Source organism: Chrysemys picta, chromosome 9 (assembly GCF_011386835.1).
Source record: "Chrysemys picta bellii isolate R12L10 chromosome 9, ASM1138683v2, whole genome shotgun sequence".
NCBI lineage: Eukaryota > Metazoa > Chordata > Testudines > Emydidae > Chrysemys > Chrysemys picta.
In genome coordinates, this window is record NC_088799.1 from 76,813,401 (window position 1) to 76,840,063 (window position 26,663).

The following is a 26,663-nucleotide window of genomic DNA, read 5'->3' on the forward strand; positions in this document are numbered from 1 at the left end:
AGCAATATAAATAATTTACAAGTTCAGTTAACCTTCAGTTCAGCTATGGCAAAACTCATGTTGGATGCCAACACTATTGCCTTTTGCTTCATTTTTTGTTAAAAGAGCTCTATTTCACTGAAAACACATGTGAGTTTACCAAATATTACACTAAGTCATGAATGTTGTGAAGAGCACCTTCCAAATCTGAACCGCTCTGCAGCCAGCCTGCCTCCCTAAAGACAGCTCTAACAGGTGGAGATGGCTTCCCTTTATCTCCCCGGGCTTAAATGATGACACTTTATATATCAACATTGTCAAATATTACAGTGCTGACAATCCAGATCATGTGCTTCCCCAGTGTCATTGGATGGAGGGGTGAATATAGTGCCTGGCGCTAGCATGGTAGGTGACACCGGGTGGCAGGCTATCATGGACTGAGTGTATCATAGTGCTCTGGAGACCCCACTACACTCGACAGTTACACTGATGTGGCAGTTCTGCCTCATAGCACCAGAGGCCACTGTCAGGAGACTGAGTGGCCGCAGCTGTGGCTGCCATCAGTAAAGCAATGTTATAATAATATTGTTATATGTTATGATAAGTGGGATTGGGCTTGTTTTTTTAAAAGTCACTTTACTGTTTTGAGAGTCATGGGTTGTGGCTTATTGCACTTGTTTTATTTAGAGGTCGCTTCGTTTGGCTTTTTTGGTGATAGGTGACTTCAGCACAAAGTTATAGTTTAATGATGGTTGTGGGAGTGGTTTCAGTGATTGACTAGTGTCAATGTGTATGCACAGCATTAGCATTTTAGAATGTTCCTATCCCCACTCCTGTTCAATGAAAAAAACCCACCCAAATTCACGAACTTTCTGGCGCACCCACTGACACATCCTATGGTCCAATTGTTTGTCCCACATTGGGATATGCTTCAACGGTTCAACACGAGAATGTACCACACTGAGGCAACAGAGACCATGGAGGATGGTGAGAGGGAGGATAACCTTTTTTAATACTATAAGTATGCACACATTTATTATGTTAATATTTTAATGTGTAACTTAATGTTGTATGCAGCAAAACTAGAACTACTAAAAAAAATGAACTTTATATAAATACCCCCGCTCCCCTCCCCCTGAAATGGGCTTGTTTTGAAGGGGAGTGCTCCTTTCTCCTCCCCCCCCCGCAAGAGTTGGCAACCCTTCTTGTGCTGAGCAGAGGTGCAGCATCTGGCAGCCAACTTGGGGGGCAGGAGAGGAAGCTCCTACCAGCCTCTTGCCCCTCTCCCTACACACACTTAGTCCTGTGCTAAATAGGAGAAAAAGTGAGCATTGTGGGGGAGGGGAAGAAGAAGGAGACAGAGAAGGATCCCGGGAGTCTGCTCCACTCCCCTACATCTTCCCCAGCCTGCAGAGAGCCAGCCCCAGGTTACCTGCCAGTTCTGCTAGTGCTCTGCATTTTCCCTGAAGGCCATGGATTTTCTGACCCTGCTACTGGGCTCTATGTGGCTAGAGGCCCTTTCCCTATTCCCCTACCTCCAGCTTAAAGGCAGCCAGACCAAGCTGCTCTATGTTAGAGAGACATCCTGGTCCCTACGCAGTTGTATAAGGTGTTGTTCCTGCCCCCACCCAAGTCCTCCAGCCATTTGCTTTTGGAGCCGGCTGAAGAGCTGCTTTTCCTGCTGACTCCTCAGCCTCCAATGCTGCCTTCTTTTACCCTCAGCTTGGGCAGGGGAAGAAGAGGGCCATAATTAGTGCTGCTGTCCTCCCCCCAGGCCAGGGAGATGGGGTAAGGAGGCACATGTTCCTGCTGCCCCTCCGCCTTCCAGGTGGGCATGGTGGGGGTAAAGAGGCCCCCTTTAATCAGGCAGCTGTTCCCCTGTGCCCAGGGAGGGTTGGTGAAGAGGCCCTTGTTGCTGCTGCCCCCTTCTCCAAGACCTGAGGGGGAAGTGAAGAGGCCCCTGCTCTTGCTGTTACCCCAACCACAGACCATGGCAAGAGGCATGTTTGTGGCTGAGTTAATGTATGAAATAGATGGATGGTGACTCTTTCGGGGAGCTGTGTATGGTAGGCCAGAACTAGCTGGGAGGATCTGGGGAGGCAGGACTGATGCGGGGGCGGGTCTATTATTAATGGGGAGGGCTGGGTGTGTGTTTAACAGCAGAATGAATTGTGCAGGGAATTAACTGGGGGGGGGGCTGTCTATATGTACAGTGGGGAGCAGAATTAATGGTGGGCTGCATGTCCAGGGGGCACATATAGAATTATTTGAGAAAGATATGTGACCTAAGGACTTAATTGAGTGGGCCCGGGTGGAGGGACTGAGAGCACTCAGATTAAGCCCATTATGATTTATTCATATTTACAGAACATTAATATACTCTTTTTATGTTGGAATATATTGGCAAGTATGTAAAACAAAAGTATAAGTAAGCAATTCTCCCAATTATTTTTTTTTTATTTCTGGTTGAATTTCCTGAAATTCAGAGAGGAAAAAAGGGGCAGTTCCCGATAAGGGTTCAAAAATCAGTGAACAGATCAAAAATAACATGAATATATATAAAAAAGAACCTCATGATTTTTCGCCAATCTCATTACTGTTTTAATCTATTTCACGATTTTTGAACAAATGGTGTTGGCACTAATGCTGCAGCAAAACTCTTGGTGCTGTGGTGAGGAAGTGGGAGCAGGAGGAGAAATGAAAACAACTCTTTCATTTAAAGAAAAGAAGACAAAATATGCACATAATGTCATCTATTTTCAACAATATGCAAATAAATGCATCACTGCATGTATAGAATCTCCAGATTTCTGGAGTTTTGTCCTTAACAATTATGTGAAGGCCAAAAGTATAACTGGGTTCAAAAAAGAACTAGATAAGCTCATGGCAGGTAGGTCCATCAGTGGCTATTAGCCAAGATGGTCAGGATGTAACCCCATGATCGGGGTCACCCTAAGCCTCTGACTGGAAGGGGAAGACACGGTGGATCTCTCCAAAACTACCATGTTCTGTCACTTCCCTTGAAACTCTGGTACTGGCCACTGTCGGAGATGGTATGGTGGGCTAGAGGGATGATTGGTCTAGCAATAGCTCAGTGGTTTGAGCTTTGGTCTGCTAAACCCAGGGTTGTGAGTTCAATCCTTAAGGGGGCCATATAGGGAACTGGGGTAAAAATTTGTCTGGGGATTGGCCCTGCTTTGAGCAGGGGATTGGACTAGATGACCTCCTGAGGTCCCTTCCAACCCTGATGATCTATGATTAGTCAGAGCTGTCTGACCCTGTATGGCAGGTCTTCTGTTCTCATGTATCCTCTATATTAAGAAATGACTTTACAAGTTCTTATGTAGGCTAATATTTTTCATGTAGAACAGCCTAAAAATGGCCCCCAAATTGCCAAGTCCATTAGCCCAGTGGTAAGTGTTTGAAGCTGAACAATCACGTTCTTGACAATCATCAGTAAAGTCAGAGAAATCAGAGGCAGAATAAATAGTAACTGTCTGACAAAACTGGTGTAACTGATGTGAACGACCCTTCCGCTCCTGTTAGGTTTTCATGTTCTTTGTCTAGTTTCTCTATCCATAAAATTGAAAGTCCAAATTTTGTTGTTCAATTCATATTTCTCTGTTTGGGTTTTTTGTCTATAGTAATATTCCTCATGAGTTTTTCTAATTCATTAGATGCCTTACTTCTTTAACCAATTCTTTATTTTTCTTTTCATTCTGATTTTTTAAAAATAACTTGAAACACTATGTTTATTTTTGTCTATTCATCTTGGATGTTTTGATCATATATACTAGAACCTTTTATTGCCTTCACAACCATCAGAACTCTTTCTTGCTTTCCCTTCCCCTGGGCATATTGTATATTGTTCCTAGTTTAGCCATTTGGCTTTAAGAAAGTATTTGAAGAAGTTTAAAGTACACAAATACAAGCACACACACATCTACACAGAGGATCTATTCCTTGTAATTCCTGTTTGTATATCATGGAGTTTGTCACTGGAAGAATAAGCATATTTACCAATTCAATATACCTTTAAACATATATATACCTTTAAACATCCTATCTTCCTGTGACCAATTGTATTTGACAGTTGGATTTATTAATCCCATATCAGTATTTTGGGCATTGGCAAAATATTACCATAGGGAGTTTACAAAAATGGCACAGTGTGGTATAAATATTTTATCAACGTAGATTGGAATGATGGTGTGACACATGGCCAGAAAGGGTTAAGCATCCTGCAGGATAAATGACCCAAATTCAACCTCTAGAGACATATTGGTAGATAATGTTTGTGTTTTTGTGTGTTTACATATATATTATTAGAAGTTAACAATGTAATCGAACATTTACTGTCTATGCTGTATTCTGTTAATTCAGAGATCCAATGGAGATCTTAACATTTAAATGAAGTGTAAATATAGTGATATCACTGTATTGATTTCTCTTTGAAGTATGTAGCAGATCACCTGCAAATGGTGAAAAACAGGCAATTGCCTTATGTTAATTCCTGTAGCTAATTACTGGTGATGCTTAGGAAATAGGTCTATTTCAAAGTCTCAATGATTGCCTTTTGTTCGCCTAAGGATTCTGTGCTGTCAAGAGAAGGCCAGGAACTGTATAAATGTCTCTTTGGTCTTGATCCTTTTTTATCTCGGATCTGCTTGATGCTTTATGTAAGGGAAGCTTGAGTTGTAAGACTGAGATCACCAGTCCCATCTGGATCACCCTATGAACATTGGACTATAACCTATGGACTAATTCTGAAAGAACTCTTTGCAACTACAAAGCTCACCATCTCTACTATTAAACTGATCTCAGCACTGTACTCATGTCTATATGTATACTGATATTTTAACAAATACTCTCTTTTCTTTTTATTTCTGTAAATGTGTATTTAGGTAAGATCTGGAATATCCATTAACTTGGGAGGTAATGTGTCTGATCTTTGGGATTGGTAGAACTTTCATATTTGACTTGGCTCTTTGGGAGGGAGCCCAAAAGCTGGGTTGCTTTTAAAGGAACTGTGTTTTGGCTTCTGTGTAACTAGTAAGGTATTATAGAAGCTGTTTTGTGCTGGCTTGGTAAATCTAAGTATTGGAATATCCACCAGTTTTGGGGATTGTCTGTCCCATTCTTTGCAGTTTGCCCTAATTGAGTAATCTCAATGTGGCCCCTCCCAGGCCTCATAACAGATGGCATTACTCATGAGCTGTTATTATTCACCATCATGTATTCTGTATATTGCATGTGTTACGGACTAACGTGACCTTCTATAGTTTGCTATAACTTCAGTTTCTTGATTCAGCCTTTCTGATGTCAATAAATTGCAGTAACAAACAGTGGATGATAACAGATTTGTGTGTGGCAGTGGTAAATTCTGGCAAATGCTGATGAGACATAATCAGCAAGGGCCAGGTCCAACTCCTACTGTAGTCAATAGGGATCTTTCCATCTCTGTCAGGAATAGGATCAGACCTCAGGTAAAAGCCATTTTAGAGCTGGGTGAGGAATAGTTTGCCCATCTCATTAAAATTTTTTAGATATGAAAAAAAATTTCCCTTCCCAAATCAGGATGAAAAGCCCAAATTTCAGAAATTTTTGCAAACCAAAAATTTAAGAATTTTTTTGGGGGGTCAATCAAAACATTTTGTTTGGATCATTTCAAAATGCTTCATTTAACTTTTGTCCTTTTTTCTCTTTTCAAACAATTTTTAGTCTAAATTTACTAAAATTTCAAAACAAAAAGTCATTTTCACTCAAAACCCCCAAAACTTTTTGGTTCAAAATTGTTGAAACAGAACATTTTAACAATTTCAAACAAAAAAGAAATGGAATTTTTTTTAGTTGGGAGATTTGACAAAATTGACCTTGTTTCATGAACAGTTTGGGTTTAGACAAATTGGCATTTTTTGGCAAAAAATGGTTTGCTGCAAAATTCCCTCACTGTTCTGCATACTATGCATTGTCTAGTATGGATAAGCAAGCAATAGTTAGTATGTTTATTTCTTCTGTCTTCCTCAGCTTCATGGCTATTTTTTTAACCAATGCTAAGAATTTAAAACTAAAGATCAGCTAGCATGAGTTATAATCAGCACTTTAGCCCCAATAGTATTCTCTGGACTAAGAGGATTTCACTGTGTTTTGAAAGCTGTAGTCTACTTTCTTGGTAGAATAGTAGGACCACTTTCAGGACATACAGGACCTGATTCCAGTCAGACTGATTGAAGAGGTATAAGTCCAGAATAATTCTATTGAAATCAATAAAATAACAAAGGCAAAGAACTGGTATAATGGAGTGCAGTCAGGATTGCATTATTCCATTGCAACTAAAACACAACAAGATGCAGTAGAACTATACATGTATATTTATAAATGTTGAGGTAGCAACTATTTTGACAGAAATATAGGTACCTCTTGAGCTATTTTTAAAGATTTGTTTTTTGAAAGCCATGCTAGTAAAGCACTTCTGGTAAACTGGTTTGAAAATGTTTGTGGTGAAAACAGTGCTCCAGAAATGGGCAGGGCAGACAGCCATGGAGACTAAAGACCTCTGCTTATTCACAGAACATGTACAGGTCAGGCAGTTTCCTCCACTGTCTCCCAGTGTGCCTCAGTCCTGACCTAAAGGTCCAGCTGAAGTATGCCCATTCTCAATCCTTGATCTCTCATTTAAATAGGTTAGTGAGCATCCATCAGATGGTAGCTGCTTTTTGGTTAGCCTCACCACCAACCCAAGATGCAATGTGGCATTGTAGTGAGATATTCTAATACTAAAAAGATACTAATCTTTTGAGCCATTCAGTCACCACAAACTTTCTTTTTTTCCAGTGGGAATCAAATGTCTAGTGAAATGCCTTTACTCACCAGAGGTTACACAGTGGGTGTCCTTCCCAAACATGTCATGGAAGTGTTACATTAGGATCTTATATTAATAAATTGTGGGTGTCTTCTGTTTACCTGAAGAAAGAGCTGGCTACTGTGGTATGTGTCCCTTTACATTGTATTCACCTTCTTAGTACTAAGATGTGAAAAAATTATCTAAGTAACAGCAGGCAGAATGTATGCCACATAGTTGTAGCAGAGTCAGTCCCAGGATATTAGAGCAACAAAGGTAGGTGAGATAATATCTTCTATTGGACCAACTTCTGTTGGTGAGAGAGACAAGCTTTCGAGCCACACAGAGCTGTTCTTAGGTCATGACCGAAACACTGAAGAAAATCTCTGTGCGGCTCGAAAGCTTGTCTTGCTCACCAACAGAAGTTGGTCCAATAAAAGATATTACCTCACCAACCTTGTCTTACCAGGCAGAATGGACATGATTCATGAAGTATATTCAAAGGAATGCTCCAAATAATGCCTGTTGAAATGAACTGAATACACAAAGTTAGAGAAATAAAATATACCTAGCTAAAACTTATTGTAGGCTCAATATGAATTACACTCGGGTCGAAGAATACTTACACACCAGAATGTTATTAAACATGCTTTTGCTAACAGAAGCCCACTGTCATTAGTAAAACAAATTCAGATTAATTTATGGTAGTGATCTTGTGCTGGTAACTAAGATCTTCCAATAAATCAAGAGAGGTTTGAATTTTCCATTGACATAGGGCTTTTATTTCTGTCCATCATGGTAGTGTCTGAGAGTATCCCACATAAAACCAGTAACAATAGTCCCTACTGGACTTCATGGAGTCTCTGTCTCTCTTTTCAGGGTAAAAACTGCTTGGGGTAGGGATTTTTTGTTTTTGTGTGATTGATTAGTTAGTTACAGGTTATTTTGTCTTTGGGGAGGTTAGTGGAGGCAGAAGAGGTGTCAATGCTGTGAATGTTGTTCTTGTTTTTATAGGAAGGCCCTTTCCAAGTGCTAGTCATGTGCTAAGGAACATGCATGGAAAGAGCCTGCCAAGGAAATAATAGTAGTGGCAATTCTAATTTTGCCAGTGCCAAGGTACATACTTCAAGTCCCATAAAAGCATAAACAACATTCAAAATAAAAGAGGGATCTGTATCCACGTATGTGAATTTCTTACATTGTCTTGTCAGGAAGACAGAAATAATTATTACGGGATGAAGATGGGAATTCCCCTTCAAAGCTATTCATTCATCAAGAGAACAATTAATGACAACTCACTAATGGCGGCAACATTTTATTTTCAGTGGCATGTGTGGGCCCAGACTTCTGAGTGTCTCAGTACTCCCTCCCAAGCCCCAATTACTTTGGCAAGGATTGACTGTGTGCTACAGGGACCATCCCTTCCCCAGGCAAGCGGATTCCCAGCCAAGAATGGGTTTGGGGCTTTTGGCATTAAGGTAATGCATGAGTACCACTGCGTAGTAGAAACCACTGATTGTTTCCAGCAAAGGAATGGCAGTTGTTTTTAACTACCTAATTAATTATCACTGACGGAATAAAGGAAACAAAGTATTTTGGTTCCTGAGCAGAACAGACGTACTAGAGACGTTAATCATGCAAACATTGCTGAGCAAGATAAAAAAAATCAACAAGGAAATAAAATAAAACCTTTTTTCTCCCTCACTCTAGTTTTCTAGCTACAGGGCTATCCTCTACCCTCAGTCTTTGTACAAAACTTCTGTTGCCACAAGGTGGACCAAGTTACTTTTCAAGTAGTTAAAAATTATGGCTCTATTTCTCTACTGCCCTGTGTTATTATTTACACGTATGCAAAGTGAGCTTCGAATGTGCATAAAATGCTACCACACTCATTTGGCAGTGGTTTTTACACTTACTTTGCATTTACTTTGCACAGCTGTAAATGACTTCCCAGAGTATAAAACTGCAGAGAAATGGACCCATGGTTTTTAAAATAAAGCTAGTTTGTTTTTTAAATAAAGTAGTTAAAATCGGAGACTGGAATTTTCAAAAGGATCTAAGTCAATGGGACTTCAGTACCTAAGTCTCTTGGGCCCACTGAAAATCCCAGTCTGAATGTGTTACATCTTATGAATCATTAAAGAATATGGCTAATGATGAAGTAAGTAACTGTAATAATCTGCAGCACATTTTGAAAGGGTGCAGACAAATCAGTCATGAATATACATTTATCCTATCCTATCCCCTAGAACTGGAAGGGACCTTGAAAGGTCATCAAGTCCAGCCCCCTGCCTTCACTAGCAGAACCAACTACTGATTTTTCCCCAGATTCCTAAGTGGCCCCCTCAAGGATTGAACTCACAACCCTGGGTTTAGCAGGCCAATGCTCAAACCACTGAGCTATCCCTTCCCCCTCCTCCTATTTTGCAGCTATTTTGCATGATTTTATTACATTTTAAAAGCAGTAACCCAGAGAGAGAACTCTCACTCCTTGCATCACTCATGCACTAAGAAATCTCCTAAGTCAGCTTGCAACTTAAAAACAAATTAATATGTTGTTCTAGTCAGGGGCGGCTCCAGGCACCAGCGCACCAAGCACGTGCCTGGGGTGGCAAGCCGAGGGAGCGGCCTGCCGGTCGCCGTGAGGGCGGCAGTCAGGCTGTCTTCAGCAGCATGCCTGCAGGAGGTCTGCCGGTCCTGTGGCTTCGGCTGCAATTCGGCGGCAGGTACACCGAAGGCGCGGAACTGGCAGACCTCCCACAGGCATGCCGCCAAATCCGCGCGACCAGCAGACCTCCCACAGGCATGCCGCTGAAAGCCGCCTGACTGCTGTGCTTAGGGCGGCAAAATACATAGAGCCACCCCTGGTTCTAGTTTATTTATTTCTGGGCCTCCTCTTTGTTGATGCTGCTGTAGCTGATCATGAGAGGCTGAGTGGAGAGAGCCTGTGTCCGGGAAGGGACCTGGAACGCTCTCCTTTTATTGCAACTAAGTGTTGCCATATTATAAAGGAGACAATCTTTGATCCCTGCAAGATGGTTACTGGAATTAGCACTCGTGTGATTTCCCCTGCTGAGGGATTCTTTTAAGGCATAGGAATATGTTTTGATGGATGATGGGTTTGCCTGGTACATTTCTAGCTGGAGTCAGATGATGGAAGTCCAATGTTTGCATGTGAACAACTGAGAAATATGAAAGAGAGATAAAACTTAGAAAAATTAAAAAAAATATTGTACAGTTTGGTCTAATCAGTTTGTCCATTATAAAGTTAATTTTCTTACTATATTTTGGAGCTATAGAACAATTATATTATGGAGCAACAGCCAAAAAATGACAATTTAAATATAAAATAAAATAAAATAAAATGTGTAAGAAGTTAGTCCACAGTGTGACTGGACTAGCGCATTATATAAACTATCAGAGTGAGCTCAGTGTTTTAACTTTGAAAACTGGCTACTGTGCTTATGCAGTAGTTGACTTTTGTAATATTTTAAGCACTTTGACATTGTCATAGCAATGGCTTTGACTCAGGAAATTACAGTGTTAATTACACTGTTAACTGTCATTGGCAAAATATAGCTGAGTTCTGATGGCAAAATATTAGTACAACTCTAGTAAGGTCAAGATCTAGTGTTAAAGTGAAACAATATAAGTGCAAGTCTGTAGAAACAATGCTTCACTCTCAGAAGAGACCCAGTTTGGGCTAGAGTTTGTGTGCCAGGTAATTAACCCATTGTGACTAAGGATAAGGATGTGGGGCTTAGAAGCTGCATCTCAGAGCCTGGGATAGCAGATGTTCCCACAGTGCCACTGGGAGGCCATGCAGAGCTACACCCAGCGAGCACTGTGGAGAATAGGCATCGCAGGAAGTACCATCCAAGGGAGCCAGAGTGACAGTGCCCTGCAGCTTTCTGATTGGCCAACCATCCTATTTAACCCTGGAGGGTGCCCCAGGAAGTTGTCTGGGCAAGAACACAGACTTTGGGCGTGCTGTGACTCCAGGCATCACCTTGCCTTCCATCCTAGCCTGACTCTTGCCTGGTACTACCTTTGATCTCTGGCCTGACTCTGACCTTGATTCCTGCCTCCTGATTCCAGCCTGGTACTATCTGTGATCTCTGGTCTCTGATTAGGCCTGACTTTGACACTGACGCTTGCTAATTAAACCAGGCTCTAGTGATTCCTCTGACCCCTGCTCATTGACTGCCATCCTGATGAATGGGCTCCAGCTCAGCTTGACTGCTAGACCAGACAACCTAGAGCCCTTAGAGTAAGTCTTTTATGCCAGGACTCTTCATCAATTTCCAATTTTATGGACCATTAGAAAATATGTATGTTACACCATATTGATACACCATTTTGTGCACCACTTTCACCTATGCAAGCCTATCAGTTCTGAAGTGCTATGCAAGATATGTGGGTTTCCATATCAGTTTATGGATATGGGGTATGGTTTTTGAAAAGCAGCTCCATGACTGAGGTGCACATGTCCCACTGACTTTTGAAAATCCGACCCATTCTACTTGGACATCCTCCACATCATGCTTTTCTTTGCCACTGTTGCCAGAAATGACAGATTACTGCAGTGACTAGAGATGCAGTACCTCTGGGCCGGCACAGATAGCAATTGAGGAGGATATTTTCAAAGAAATTAAGGCGAGTTGGGCAGCCAGCTCCCATTGACTCCCCTTTGTGCATTTTTGAAAATCTCCCTTTTGTAAATTTAAAGAGGGAATAAATGCATGTTCTGTATGTACATGGTATATGAAATACATTGCATTCTTGTCCAAACAATGTACACACTATGCCTATTCTGTGTACAGTCTCCAGGGCTGTCAGTCTGGTACTGTTTTAGAAGCATTGAGCATGCTGGGCCAGGTCCTTGGTTGGTGTAAATCAGTGTAGGTCCTTTGAAATCAATGGAGCTATGCCCCTGTGCACCAGCTGAGGATCTGACCTACAGTATTTACCTCTAGAAGATTCAGTCCTCCAAGGTACTGATCACTTTGACCTACTCAGGCAAAGCATTTCAAAGTGCTTAACTTTAAGCATGTGAGTAGTCCCATTGACTTCAGTGATCAGCACCTGGCAGGATAGAGTCCATATGTATTGTGCGAATAACACATTATTTTTGTTTAGCTTTTCAAAGTATTTCTGGCAATGTGTAATGTTCATAAATGAGATCAATACAGATTTGAAACCTTTTGACAGTACACCTCCAATGCAGTTGTGAGTAGTAGGGACTTTCTAACACTTGAACATCCTCCTTACCAGTGGCCATCCTAAATATGTGCCGCTACCATATATTTGTGATGCTAGCAATTACTACAAATAGGCTATCTCTATAATAAAGTATATTTCCTGGGTAGCATATTGTAGTCAATTTTATTCAAGGAATTTCTGGCCCTGTGTTTAGAATTTGATTAAAAAGGGAAACATACCTGGCCAACTGGTAGCCATCCAAACTGCCCTCCTGTCTTCCCCCACATTTTGAAGGTACATTTTTAACACACACTAATCTAATGAAATTCATTGAAAACTCATGCTAAATCACTGGGAAGTCACTGTTACTTTCACCACTGTACTTCAAGTTTGCTAAAATAGTTGAGCTCATCTCTATCTTCAAAGTGAGTTGTGTTTCATATTTTCACTTTATATCTGTGGGATTCGACCAGACGACCCAGAGGAAATATCATTTTACCCTAGTTGTGACACAGATCTGCCTCTTCTTCTGTCATAGAACCATTCTGTCAGATCTAGGGGATTTGAGGAAATACGTTAATTTCAGATGTTACCCAGTGCCTTCTGAACAGAGAAGCTCAGGGATAACAAAAAGTCTGAATTCAGCCTGCCTTAGTCCTTGTAAAGAGAACCTCCCTTCAGAGGTTCTCAAACTGGGGAGCAGGGGGGTACAGAATGTATTCAACAGGGGGGAGGGAGGGTGAGAAGCTTTAGCAAAAAAAAAACCTTGTTGTCCACATTTTACCCACAGCAATGAATAACTAGCAAAGTTGATTCCGCCGGACATATCATAGGAGTCTACTTAAATCACAGAGAAATCACACATTTTTTTTAGTTGGTCAGGGTATAAAGAGCAAATTTTGCTGTGTTCATACAGTTGTATATTCCATGCATCCCTTACTTGTGTGCTTCCTTCAGAGCTGGGTGGCTGGAGAGTGGTCCTGCTAGTGAAAGCAGGGGGCTGGACTCGATGACCTTTCAAGGTCCCTTCCAGTTCTAGGAGATAAGATATCTCCATTAGGGATCTGGGGCAAAATCAGTACTTGGTCCTGCTGGTGAAGGCAGGGGGCTGGACTCGATGACCTTTCAGGATCCCTTCCAGTTCTATGAGATAGGTATATCTCCATATTATTTAATTTATTTATTTATAGTGGAGAGAAGCTTCCACTCTCCTGCCACCCAGCTCTGAAGGCAGAGTGGAGAGTGGTGGCTGCCAGCCAGGCACCCAGCTCTGAAGGCAGTGCCGCCACCAGCAGCAGCACAGAAGTAAGGGTGGCATGGTATGGTATTGCCACCCTTACTTCTCTGCTGCTGCTGGCAGCAGCACAGTCCTCAGGGCTGGGCAGCTGGCAAGTGGAGTATACGGTGTTATCTGAAGCTGCAATGAATATCTTAATTCTTTTTTCATCTACCTCTTTATGCGAAGCAGCCTTTTCTGCCCTAGTTTACATAAAAAACAAACAACAATCTTGTCTTCATGTAGAAGGGGATCTCTGGGTAACTGTCTCAAGCATCCAACCCAGGATGGAATTGCTCTGTTCCACCAAACAGGCTCACCCATCACACTAGTAACAATAGTGTGATGCCAGTAAGGAGCATCTCACTTAAAATGTACATGGCTATATACTTAAATGGCTCTGTTTGAATAAGTGCCTTCCTGTATTTAATATTTAGTGAGAGTTGCATGCTGTTGGTTTTTTATTGGTATATGTGCTTGTGTGGCGGGAGGGAGGAGCATAAACTACTACAGACACAAAGAAGGTGAGGGTGCCCTCACTCAAGCTGTTACTCGAGTAGTCTCCTTCACTCTAATGGGACTACTCAGGGGTTGGTAATTGCTCTCTAGTATGAGGAAAGCGTTCACAGTCTATCCCTCTGTATATAAGCACTGTTCTCCCCTCTCTCTGACTTTTAGAGTTGCCAACTCACTATGAAATTAGAAATCTGACTCACTGGCTAGAACTTCCTAATTTCAGCTCGTAGGTTTCTGTACTTTTTTTTCTGGAATATATTATGCCAACTATGATGTCTACATACTGTATAAGCAGAAATCTTTGCGCTGGAATAAAATTTCCAGAATGACGTACGTGTGTGTGTGTGTGTGTATAGCGGGGGAACGGGGAAGAGGGGGCGAGTTGCCAGTTGCAAAAACACATTGAAGTGTATTTGATTGTGAAAATGCAAATATTAGAAAAATATAGAGAGCGCTGGCTGAAATCTGAATAGGTCAAGTGAAGCAACATTCTAAACAATAGCAGTAGAAAAATAAATCTTTCTCTGACTAAAATGGCTTAATATTTTAAGAAAACCAAACAGAAAACAAAACGCAATTTTACCCAACAGGAAATGGTAATGCAACCATGAGGAATATCAAAGCACATACATTCGTTAGTATTAAAACCAACACATAACAACATTGGCTAGGGGCAAGATTAAAATCTTAATTGAGCGATTCTATTAGTTTGTAATTGCTAAGAGCTGAAGATGGAGAAAGACTGAAAAATGCTAAACTCACATTTGCTTAGCCTTTTTGGGATGCTAGCCCAAAATGTACCAGCAATAACTACCAGCTTTGTAACTTTCTTCCTTGGATGATACACTGAATAAAGTATGTCAAGATATATTTTTCAGCTTGGTTCAAATAATAGTTCTCCATTTCAACAAACTCTTCAGAGTCCTAAATAATAATGGCTGAAAATATAATTTTGGTCCTTTTAATTATGTTTATAAACTCTCAAAAATGTAAATGATGCATTCCACATATTTTGTTGTTTTATAATTTCAAAAATCAAAATCCTTACTATTAATTTAAGTAATGAATCATGGAAATGAAAAAGGGAGAAAAGTGTCACTTGTACTTTTCTTATGATCTGTTTTTTATCCCACTATACTGAGTAATTTGTTTGAGTAATTTCAGCTTTTCATTTATTTAACACATCTAATTATCTGTTTAAATTGTCACAAATATCTCTGCCAACAGGCCGGCTCTACTCTGAAACATCCCAGGATATACTGATGATACTATAATAGAAAAAAAACCCCATACTTTTATAACAGTGATGTTTAAAAACTTTTTTTTACCATTTATTTTACCTATAGATATTTCCTTTTTTGTTTTTACTGTATAGTATGTATTTGACTACCAAGTATATCACAGCAAATTAGCCTGGCCATTTGTTCTCCAATGGCAAAAGTTTCATCCACAGCTTAGCTAAAGCACGTTTTCAAGTTAATTGAAAAGTCACTATTTCTGCACAAAGTTATTCCAGTAACATTCTTATTTTGCTGGTTTAAAGTCACAAGCTGTTTTATTGTTCTAGCGAATGGGCTATAAGAATACTCTGAAGGCAGACTCTGCCACTAAATACTTAATTAAATTTCTAAACTGTGTATGAGAAACTTTATATATTGTACCCTGCAATAAAGTACAGTATCTCTAAAGGATGAAACTATGAAAAAATATTTACAGTGTGTAATACATATATTCTTTGAATGTACCTGTTAGCTTTTTGTAGCCTAATTATGAGTGAATGTGACAAAAGCTCACAATTAAAGCATCACAGTCTAAATGGCATTCTATTGCTGACTGAATTACATGCTCTGTGAGAAATTACCCTGGAATTTATTTTGTGATAGTCATTGTTGAAATTATTATTAATTAGAAAGTAGCTTCCAAATGCAACTAGGTACAACTTCTCATTTATAACAACTGTTTTTATATATATATATTAAAAAAAAGTTACTAAGGACTGTGGAATTGAGATCCAGATCACCTGTAAAGAGCCGATAATTATTATTTCCAGCATTATTAGCTCAATTTTTACTTTTAAATTTATTTTCACATTTACTCAATCCTAATTGCTTTAAAACATAGTTTTTGATTCCGGAACATATCTGATATTGTGGCTGCTAAATCTGTATTTAGACACTCATGCACTGAAGCCTTGACTCTCTCATACCCTGATATCTCTTAATCTACACTAAACAACTTCTAGATTGTTAGTAGTGGGGCCACCTCTCAGATCTTGTCTCAAAACAATTATTTATAATTATCAAAATGATTATTTTTAATAATTTGATATAAAATTAATTATAACCCACTTAATGGACGCAGAGGAATAAAAAAACCAAAACTGAACCCATAGTCAAATTGCAGGAAGTACCCTTTCTGAATTATCCTCCTGTCCTGGAAAAAATAATATTACATAAGAAAAATATCAGCAATTTTCTGGAAAGACTAAATTCAAAAGGTTCAAATAAATTCTTTAAGAACTCTCACATTCACACTCAGCTTATCAGTATAAATATGTTTGTGTGTGTACACACACACACACATATTTGTTCTATGCAGGTGAAAAAAACAAGCATTTAAAATTATCCTGAATCAGTTTATAATCAAAAGGGCAGGAATTAATTAGCACCCTCCCTTTTATAATGTAGCAATAAATCTAAGCTCTCATACACAAGGATAAGAAAAATCTAAATATGATGTTAACCTGTGACAAACTGTATACAGTTTTCCAGTTCTTCCAAACAGCTTTCTTGATCGTTTGTAACTATATTCCTAAACTGCATGTATACCTGCTAATTTTTAAAAAGTTTGATAATTATTTGTAAGTTACATGTGATTCTCAATCATTTCTATTTATTATAATCAATACAAAAAACGTTACTGTTGAGACTTAAAGTTGTTTTAGCAACTAAGACATATTAAGACTCAAAACTCCAAAAGACAGGAAACAACAACTTATCAACTACAGGGCACATAAATGACACATTGTTAACACTTCATTTCATTAAACATACCTTAAAAAAAATTAAGAGCAGTTTATGCACAATAGGGGCAAACTGAGTTTACAACAGGGAACCTTTACTCTGATGTATGAGAATCATTTTAAAACGGACTGTAATATCTAACTCGATATATACAAAATGATACAAAAGTATAATATTGTTTCAAATATTTTTCTTTGTAGTCGTAGTTCAGTGGGGCGTGTGTGTGTGTGGGGGGGTGTTATGTACTGCATTCATAATATTTTTATTCAGCACTTATGATTCTCTATTATTCAAGCGGGGATTGCCAAAGGAGCCTAAGGGCCTGTCAACATTGCCCCACAGTTTGGCCTATGCGGGGGTTGAATAGCACTGTGAACCAAAGGACTGCACTGTAATTTCCCAGTGTGTGGATGCTGCAGGGGTGAACTAAAAGGTTCTAGGCTCTCAGTAATGTAATCCCCTTGCAAGAGGATTACGTTAATGTGAAGTAGCAACCTTTTAGTTTGTGCCTGCAGTGTCTACTTCAGGGACGTTATAGCGCAGTACTTTGGTGTGCACTGCTATTCATGCCTCCATACTCTGAACTGTGGGGCAATGTAGACAAGCCCTAACAGTGTTAGGGCTCAGATTTTTAAAGGTGTTTCTCTGTTCAGCATTGGCCATAATTAACCCTTGGAACAATTTACCAACAGTCATGGTGGACTCTCCATCACCTGACAACTTTTAAAGCAAGACTGGATGTTTTCTAAAATGTATGTTCTAGGAATTATTTTGGGGAAGTTCTTTGGCCAGTTTCATACAGGAGGTCAGACTAGATGATCATAATGGTCCCTTCTGGGCTTGGAATCTGTGGAATGACTGACTTGGGAGCCTAAGTCTCATTGACAGCCAACAAGGTTCTAATGGGATTTAGGTTACTAAGCCTTAGACCTTCCAATGCTGAGCAGAGAAATGCCTAAATACTTTTAAAAATCTGGGCCTCATGCCTATCTTCCACTGAAGGTCATCTGGAGTTGGACCGCGCTGTTTATCCAAATCTCAGTGTGGTTTTTCTTATGTATTGTAATAGTAATCATTTCAAGGAGGACTTTTTCTTCTGGACGTTTGTTTTCAGTTAACTAAAACTTGTATTGATTATTTGATCTGAAAATGTTTTGCATTAATCCAGAATATTTGGATTTTTAAGAATTCAAGAGTCCTTGTACATATTTTTTCCCTACAGTACATTCCATTTCAGCAAACAAAATTTCATTTGCACCAAAATTGGACAAATCTTGAATTTTCATTCTGTTGTGTTAACAGATGTCTTTCACAACCAACTTCTCAACAAACTTTCTTAATACAGACAGCCACTAGAGTTACTGTTAATGTTGCCTAATGAAAGTTTAGGATGAAACATTCTGTGAAACATATTTTTTTCTTTATCTCTAGGGAGAAAATTGTTCTAGCATCATGGTAGCATTGTTCAAGCAACCTTTTAAAAATTGAGTAGAACATCTAAGGCCAGCCTAAAAGCAGATTCAGTAAATATGTGTTAAACACATTATCTGGAGTACTTCTTAAGACTTGTCCACATGGGGGAAAATTCTGGAAGAGCTAGTGCAGAATAGAATAGCTATGCCGCACTAGCGCCTGGTGTGGACACTCTTATGCAGCATTGACTGCTTTTTGAGTGGTTTAAGTCAATCCATGAAGTTAGTGCAGAACAGCTATTGTGCTTTAAACTAACTATTTTGCAGCAACTTCTCTGTATCGACAAACCTTTAGAGTCCTCTCTTAGTGTATGTTTTATCCATCTAAATAGTATAAATCACCGAAATATGTCCACAACTATGCCCTCTGCTGGAAAAGTAAGAGGAAATCTCTGTAAAATGATGTAATGGGAAGTTTTTTATGCCTGAGCATTATGACTATAGGTCCTTACAGTATCATGATTGGTGAACTGGAGTCAGAGGGCCCATGTTCCTTGGACGGTCTGTCATTGAGGGGTCATCAGTGGAACAGGAAACGTGGGGAGGGCGATAGGCTGGAAGCACCTCAGGCAGATGGACAGAGCCATCCACATGGCCTCCTTTGAAGAAGTGCTGAGCAACTACAGTGCTTAACAGAAGATAAAGGTAGCAGCAGCTGGTCAGCATTTCTGAAAATGTGGCCATTAGCTCCCATACAGAGGGCCTGGGGGCTATTAAACTGAGGAGAACAGATACTACATGGAAAAGTAGCCATGGGTATACTCTTGGGCACTGCATGGAGAAAAAAGTTCACCCAAATACATGACATTGGCAGTAGTTAAACTGTTCCTTTCCACACTGAAAAGGTACCACACAGTCTTGGTAGGAGAGGTGATGGTATGTTTATCACAACAGTGAAGAAATAAATGGTAGCCATTACCAGGGTGCATAATTCAGCAATTACAGTTATTTGTTTTTCTGACACCTTCTGCAAACAATTATCAAAAAAGTCTAATATAATCTGATTCTTTTTTTTTTGCACTGATACTGTATATTAACAAAGCAAATAAAGGGGGGGGGGGGAAGTGCAGTCCCGTGTAATAAAGAAAACAGCAGCAAACTATTAATGCTCTTTGAAAAGAGTAGTTTTAACAAAGTAAGCAAGAATCATTTTCTTTGGTTGAGTGTTGATTCCCCAGTGTGCTCTCAGTAAGTAATTAGAATGGCCCAGTGAATGTCAGCATCAGCTTGTTTATTCTCATTATTTTATCATTTTAAAAACCCTCTAGGTGATGAGACATGCAGTATAGAACATAATTACCATTATTAGCATACTAATTGGACACAAAAATAGGCCAACTACAAGGTAGCCAACTGAATAATTTCACATTAATCAAACACCATAGTGAATAAGCCTATTGTTAAATTGACAGCTACCATAATTGGCAATATTTTGCCGCGAAATATCAGAATTTCTTTGTAACATCTCTCTGATGCTATATAATTTAGTAATTTCCCATATTCCAATCTTTAAATTTATACACCTAGTTCAAGTTCAAGGAAACATCATGATAAGAATACTAGTCTATTAACAAGTGGACTTAGGATATAAAGACCTGCTTGTTAGCATTCAGCAACAGATTTGCGTGATAAGAAAACAAAAGGGCTACCAATTTAGTTACTTGTTGCTTTCAGCATTCTATTCAGCACTAAATACCTGTAAAGGCTCATGATACCATTTTGTTTAAAATCCTTTATATTAAAGCCTAATTCTCTACCTCAAGGAACCTTAGAAAATGGGCAGGATAAAAAAAATTAGGATCTGCAAATGTCATGACATTGGACAATTTTCTGGCTTTAGCTAGTTCATTTTTTAATCATGTATTTGTTATGGTGCCATATCATTCCTCCTTAACGGCAGAATAGAAGGCTGGACTCTCCCCACTGGAAGACGGAGTTCCTGAAATGCTCCATCAGCACCAGCCAAGAAGGGAAAACTGCTCCTAACCCTGCTACAATTGGAAAGCCATTAGGGGAATGGGAGAGGAAAGAGCGAGTGGGAAAAAGAATGTGAAGCAGAGAGAAGGAAGGTCTACAAGGAAAAAATATGAGGTGTTAGAGCAATAGGATTGGAGCAGATGAGGAGAATAGAAATAGATAGTGAAACAAGAGGAGAAGAGCAAGAAGAAGAGATGAAAAGTAAAGAGGTGATGAAAGAAACTGTTAGAAAGAAAATAAGGACATAGAGAAAAGACGGTAAGGTGAGAGGTGAGGAAAGGAGTGCATTTTGGAAGAATTCAAAACAATATTCCTCCTTTAAATTCATGGCAATAGCAGGCAAAGCAATAATACTGCTGCACATTTAAGTTAATTTCTAGGGCTGTTGATTAGTCACAGTTAACGCATGGGATTAACTCACAAAAATAAACTGCAATTAAAAAAATTTATCGCAATTAATCACACCGTTAAACAATAGAATACCAATTTAAATTTATTAAATATTTTGGATGTTTTTCTACATTTTCAAATATATTGATTTCTATTACAGCAGAGAATACAAAGTGTACAGTGCTCACTTGATATTACTATTTTTATTACAAATATTTGCATTGTAAAAATGATAAACAAAAGAAATAGTATTTTTCAATTCACCTCATACAAGTACTGTAGTGCAATCTCTTTATCGTGAAAGTGTAATTTACAAATGTAGATTTTTTTATTACATAACTGCACTCAAAAACAAAACAATGTAAAACTTTAGGGCCTACAAGTCCACTCAGTCCTACTTCTTGTTCAGCCAATTGCTAAAACAAACAAGTTTGTTTACATTTATGGGAGATACTGCTGACTGCTTCTTATTTACAATGTCACCTGAAAGTGAAAACAGGCATTCACATGGCACTTTTGTAGCCGGCGTTGCAAAGTATATAAATGCCAAACATTCATATGCCCCCTTTGTGCTTCGGCCACCATTCCAGAGGACATGCTTCCATGCTGATGATGCTCGTTAAAAAAATAATGCATTAATTAAATTTGTGACTGAACTCCTTGGGGGAGAATTGTATGTCTCCTGTTCTGTTTTACCCACATTCTGCCATATATTTCATGTTATAGCAATCTTGGATGATGACCCAGCACATGTTCGTTTTAAGAACACTTTCACTGCAGATTTGACAAAATGCAAAGAAGGTACCAAGGTGAGATTTCTAAGGATAGATACAGCACTCAACCCAAGGTTTAAGAATCTGAAGTGCCTTCCAAAATCTGAGAGGGACGAGGTGTGGAGAATGCTTTCAGATGTCTTAAAAGAGCCACGCTCCGATGAGGAAACTACAGAACCCGAACAACCAAAAAAGAAAATCAAACTTCTGTTGGTGGCATCTGACTCAGATGATGAAAATGAACCTGCATTGGTCCACTGTGCTTTGGATTGTTATAGAGCAGAACCTGTCATCAGCATGGACACAGATATTCTGGAATGGTGGTTGAAGCATGAAGGAACATGTGAATCTTTAGCGCATCTGGCAAGTAAATATCTTGCAATGCCGACTACAACAGTGCCATGTGAATGCCTGTTCTCACTTTCAGGTGACATTGTACACATGAAGCAGGCAGCATTATCTCCTGCAAAGTGTAACCAAACTTGTTTGTCTGAGCGATTGGCTAAAGTAGGACTGAATGGACTTGTAGGTTCTAAAGTTTTACATTGTTTTATTTTTGAGTGCAGTTATTTTTTGTACATAATTCTACATTTGTAAGTTCAACTTTCATTATAACGAGATTGCACTGCAGTACTTGTATTAGGTGAATTGAAATATACTAGTTCTTTTGTTTTTTACAGTGCAAATATTTGTAATCAAAAATAAATATCAAGTGAGCACCGTACACTTTGTATCTGTGTTGTAACTGAAACCAATATATTTGAAAATGTAGAAAACATCCAAAAATATTTAAATAAATGGTATTCTATTATTGTTTAACAGTGCGATTAATTGCGATTAATTTTTTTAATCGCTTGACAGCCCTATTAATTTCCCTTTATTTCAGTGAAATAAAAGCATGTTTTAAAAGATTTCATGAAAACTCCATGTTTTTTCCTCTGACCACAACTTTTGCACATGTAAAAGTGGGGATTTCATGCATAAATGTGCACAGAAACTGCAACAGGTACATTGACATTAGACATTAACAGTTCCTTCAGACCAGGTACAAACATAAGAACATAGCTGGGTGGTTTGTTCTGTGCCATTCAAATGTGGGTGGAATTAGGAATATGGCTGTTCAAGTGGAATCTTCAAAGGAAAAATTGTGTGGGCAGATTCTGTTGATAGACAATTTTTGATAAAAGGAAAACAGGTTAAATAAACCAAGGTAAGTCACGTGTTTGCATAAACAGCAGCATTAGATTAATGAAAATCACTTAGAGATGGATTCACAGCACAATGAAGTCAATGGGCTTTGGATCTGACCCTTACTGAGCTCCGCTTTCCATGATGTTCTGAGTGCACGAAATAAGAACTTTAGAAAAAGCTGCAGCAGGGGTATGCTGGGTGGGAAAGGTGCTATTTGAAAAAGCTTGTCCCTACATGATACTTAGCTATGTCTAGGCCTTGGCAAAAGCTCTACGCAGACAAGGGGCCAGGTCAAAAAAGGTGAGGGACCATGGAGCAAGTGACCAGACATTGTTCAACATGATCTTCCTCCTCTCTGGTTTGGTGCATTGGGTTGTTAGTATTGTTGCCCCTTTTCAACCCCAGTGCCTAGTCAAATCTGAGAGCCCTAGGGATGTTCCAGTTGGAAGCCGACATTGCTAGAGTGTCGTATTCTCTTGATGCAATCTTGTTTATTCACAAGGAGTGTACAAAGTCCTGCTTTTCCAAATGCAGGAGGAACCAAGAACAGAAGGAGCGGTTGCTTAGCTTACAGCCCTAAACCTCTTCAGCCAATCGTCTCCAAAGCCCTCTCTCTCTAACTTTCCCCAGTGTCACACTGTGCTCACAGGCTACTGCTTGGCTTTCTTGCTTTTTGCCTCTGCCTCTCTCTCCATTCTTGCATCTTCTCAATTTCTGTGTGTTCTCTCCCACAGCTAGCTGGTAACAATACCCAGTACCCACAATATACAATACCCACAATGCCCAATACTCACCGACATGGTGTTAATTTCTGTGAAGACTCTATTAGGCCTTGTTTTAGGTGTGGCCCCTTAACTGCCCCTTACAACTATCGTAAATGAAGGGTGTGTTTATGCATCAGTCTGAAGTAGGTTTTAACTTAACCCATAACAAGGTTTCAGCCAAAGCATAATGGTATGGAGACCCATCACCATGGGTTGCTAATGTGGCTAGAACATTGGATCTTTAGCTCTAAAGCCCAGGCCTCTACCCCTTGTGCTTTATAAAAAACTAAACAAGAAACCACCTCCATTAGCTAGTAGCAGTAGTAGGCTTTGGTACTCTGCGTGGTACTACATGAGGACATGGCACACTCACCAGTGCATTTTGTAAGGATATGACATGATTGTTAGCAAGGCAGGTTATCTTGTCAAATCATTGATTGCTTACCATCATACTTTTATGCTTCATCCTATTCTAACAGCTAGGGGTAAAGTTAAGGGCCTGATCCTACAAACTGCACACCCCTGAGTCCTCCTACTAAGGGGCTGGTCTTGTGACTTAATGTTGATTTAATTAAGAGCAGGTGAAGATCCCTGTAGGCAGCAGCTGCTACTTCAAAGTCATGCATTGGCTTTTATATTCTATTGTCTTACTGAGAAAAGGTTTTATTCTTTTATAGAAACTCCACTGAAGATTATGTTGAGATTCGACTGCCTTATACTGCAGGAATCCCAGAGAAAAAGACAGCTCCATAAAAACCACATCAACATCTTCATTCATTCTTTGTTTGTTAATCAGGTAATGAGCATCTCACTACTAATGATTGGGGATGATGGCTGTTAATATACTGCAGATTATCTAGGTTATTGATTAACTGATATGTTTGTATTGCTTGTCCTTTTTGAAGGCAACCCACAATAAAAATATTATTTAAATACAAGAGACTGCACTTAAGACAGATCCTGATACTGGACAGAAACAAAATTGATTATTTAAAATATCCACTAAAGCACATGCTTACCGACTTTGGTGAATCAGGACCCAGATTCAGAAACCTGTATCAGGCAAAAGTGCTCAGCCTCTGAGGGTCTCTTTCCCTAAAGATTTATCTTTTCATAAATAATGATACCTAGCACTTTTCATCCATAGCTATGAACGCTCTTTACAGAGGTATCATTATACACCCATTATGGCCATGAGGAATCTGAGTCAGAGAAAGGTGAAGTGCCCAAGGTCACATAACAGAACTAGGAATAGCAGCCAGGTCCACATTATTGCCACTTGGTCAGGCAAGAGCTGCTCCAAAAAATCTGCCAGGCATTTCCACGCAAGAAGGAAACTAGAAAGACTCTTAAGAACATGTCTCTCTTGACACATTTAAGAGTAGTTTTACAGAAGAAGGCCTGACTTTGGATGAGATGGACTGGCCAGATATTGCATTGCTATAGGAAATGTTAGCTTTGTATAATGTATGCTCATCTTTCCCTGAATTAGTAGTACAGACTGAGAAAAAAAAATCTCAAACAGCGCTTCTCCTTTTGTCACTTATGCTGTCCAATGCTAGCTCCAGTTGTAGCCTTTGGATCAAATCTTATATGACAGGCAGCACTCTCTACAATGATTGACGGTCAGTTCACTCAACATGTGCATGTGCCTCATCTCCTTGTATATATTAGTTCCACCATCCAAGCTATTGCAAAAACATTGAAAAGAACTAGATTTATTTACAAACTAGATCCAAACGGGGTATATGACATAACCCTACATATACAGTACATCATCGTTATAAAACAATAGTATAAGTTATACAACTATTGTAACTACAGAATTTGTTGTTTTATTGCCTCTGAAAGAGTGAGTGAATAATGAAAACAAACAAATTAAATCAATGGAGCTATACTGATTTACAGCAGCTGAGGATCTAGCTTCATGTAACTTATGTAATCACAACAACAGAGCCATAGAGGGAAACACTGGGAAATGTAGTTGTTGAACACATTTGAATAATGAGTGCATTCAAGGAAATCCCAATCTATTTGTGGATATTCCACAACAGAAAAAAAATTAATTTATCAAATAGTTCCCTAGGAATTATTTGCTCAGCTCCACTCTCTACTGGATCAGACAGAGATATTTCCTAAGAGTAAAGATTTTCTTTTCTTGCCTAGAATGACTCAAGTAGAAATGCATATTCCAGCCAAAAGAGAGATTAATGTATGAATTATGTTGTGTAGCCATTTTACTCAATGCTGCTGCTCCCTGTAGGGTAATGGCAGTGAGATTCATTCTGGTGTTGCCAGAAATAAAACTAGAGTAGATGTACTTGAATAATTTAGAAGTGTGTAAAGCTTATTTTGTCGTCAATCATCCTTACCAATACCACAGTACTTTGTGCCTAACAGGTGCTTTTCACCTATTGTTCTTAAAGGTGGATAACTATATTTATTCCCATTTTACAGATGGAGAAACTTGGGAACAGAGAAGTTACGTGACTTGTCTGTGGGCACGCAGTCTATTGCAGAGTTGGGTGAAGCTCTCAGGTCCCTATGAAATGTCATCCATGAAGTTTGGATTCAAAAGTGTCCAGATGGAAGTGGCGTGATTTAAACATGTATGTCTAACATTTAGGGAGCAGAGAGGAGGAGAAAGGATCTCAGGGCAAGTCTACACTACAAACACTGCATCAGCATCATCTTAATTACTCCACCTCTGCGAGAGGTGGTAGCTATGTCTTTACTAGACCCGCTAAATCAATCCCTGCTGCATCAATTGCAGCAGCATTGATCTCCTTGGTAGACCAGCCCTAAGTTGCTCAGAGCTAGCAATGTAGTTATACAGAAGTAAGTGTGTAGTGTAGACCTGGCCTCAGCAAATTTATTTTCTCTTTCTCTTCCCTTTATAATAAAGGAATAAAGAGAATGCAAATAAGCTACTGATCCTGCATCCGAACCCTTTTCTCACTTCTTTTGCTCAACCCCTTTTCCTCAAATAAACTTATTAATAAAAATAAAAGTATTGATATGAATCTGCATGCTGATGCTTTTATTTTAACATAGCAGAGGAGATTTACATATAATTGTTGCATGGAAGGAAGTTATTGTTCAATAACAGAGTAATTATTAACTCTAGTCTAATAGAGAGTAGAAGAACTTGAATTTCATGCCTTCCTTTATGGGTTATTTTTCTATTTGATTGTTTTAAAATGAATTTAGTCTGTAGATTTTGTCTGTTTTTAAGGATCTAAAATCTCAGTGAACTTTA

General features: G+C 39.2%; 1 long non-coding RNA gene across 2 annotated transcripts in view; it reads left to right on the forward strand.

The window, feature by feature from the left end:
• The window catches only part of LOC101935975 (uncharacterized), a 175,797-nt gene extending 149,810 nt beyond the window's left edge, over nt 1-25,987 (forward strand). For both annotated transcript variants that reach the window (XR_006175174.2, XR_006175169.2), the window contains 2 exons: nt 24,082-24,200; nt 25,862-25,987. This is a non-coding gene — a long non-coding RNA (uncharacterized LOC101935975). The remainder of the gene's footprint in view (nt 1-24,081; nt 24,201-25,861) is intronic.
• The last annotated feature ends 676 nt before the right edge of the window (nt 25,988-26,663 follow it).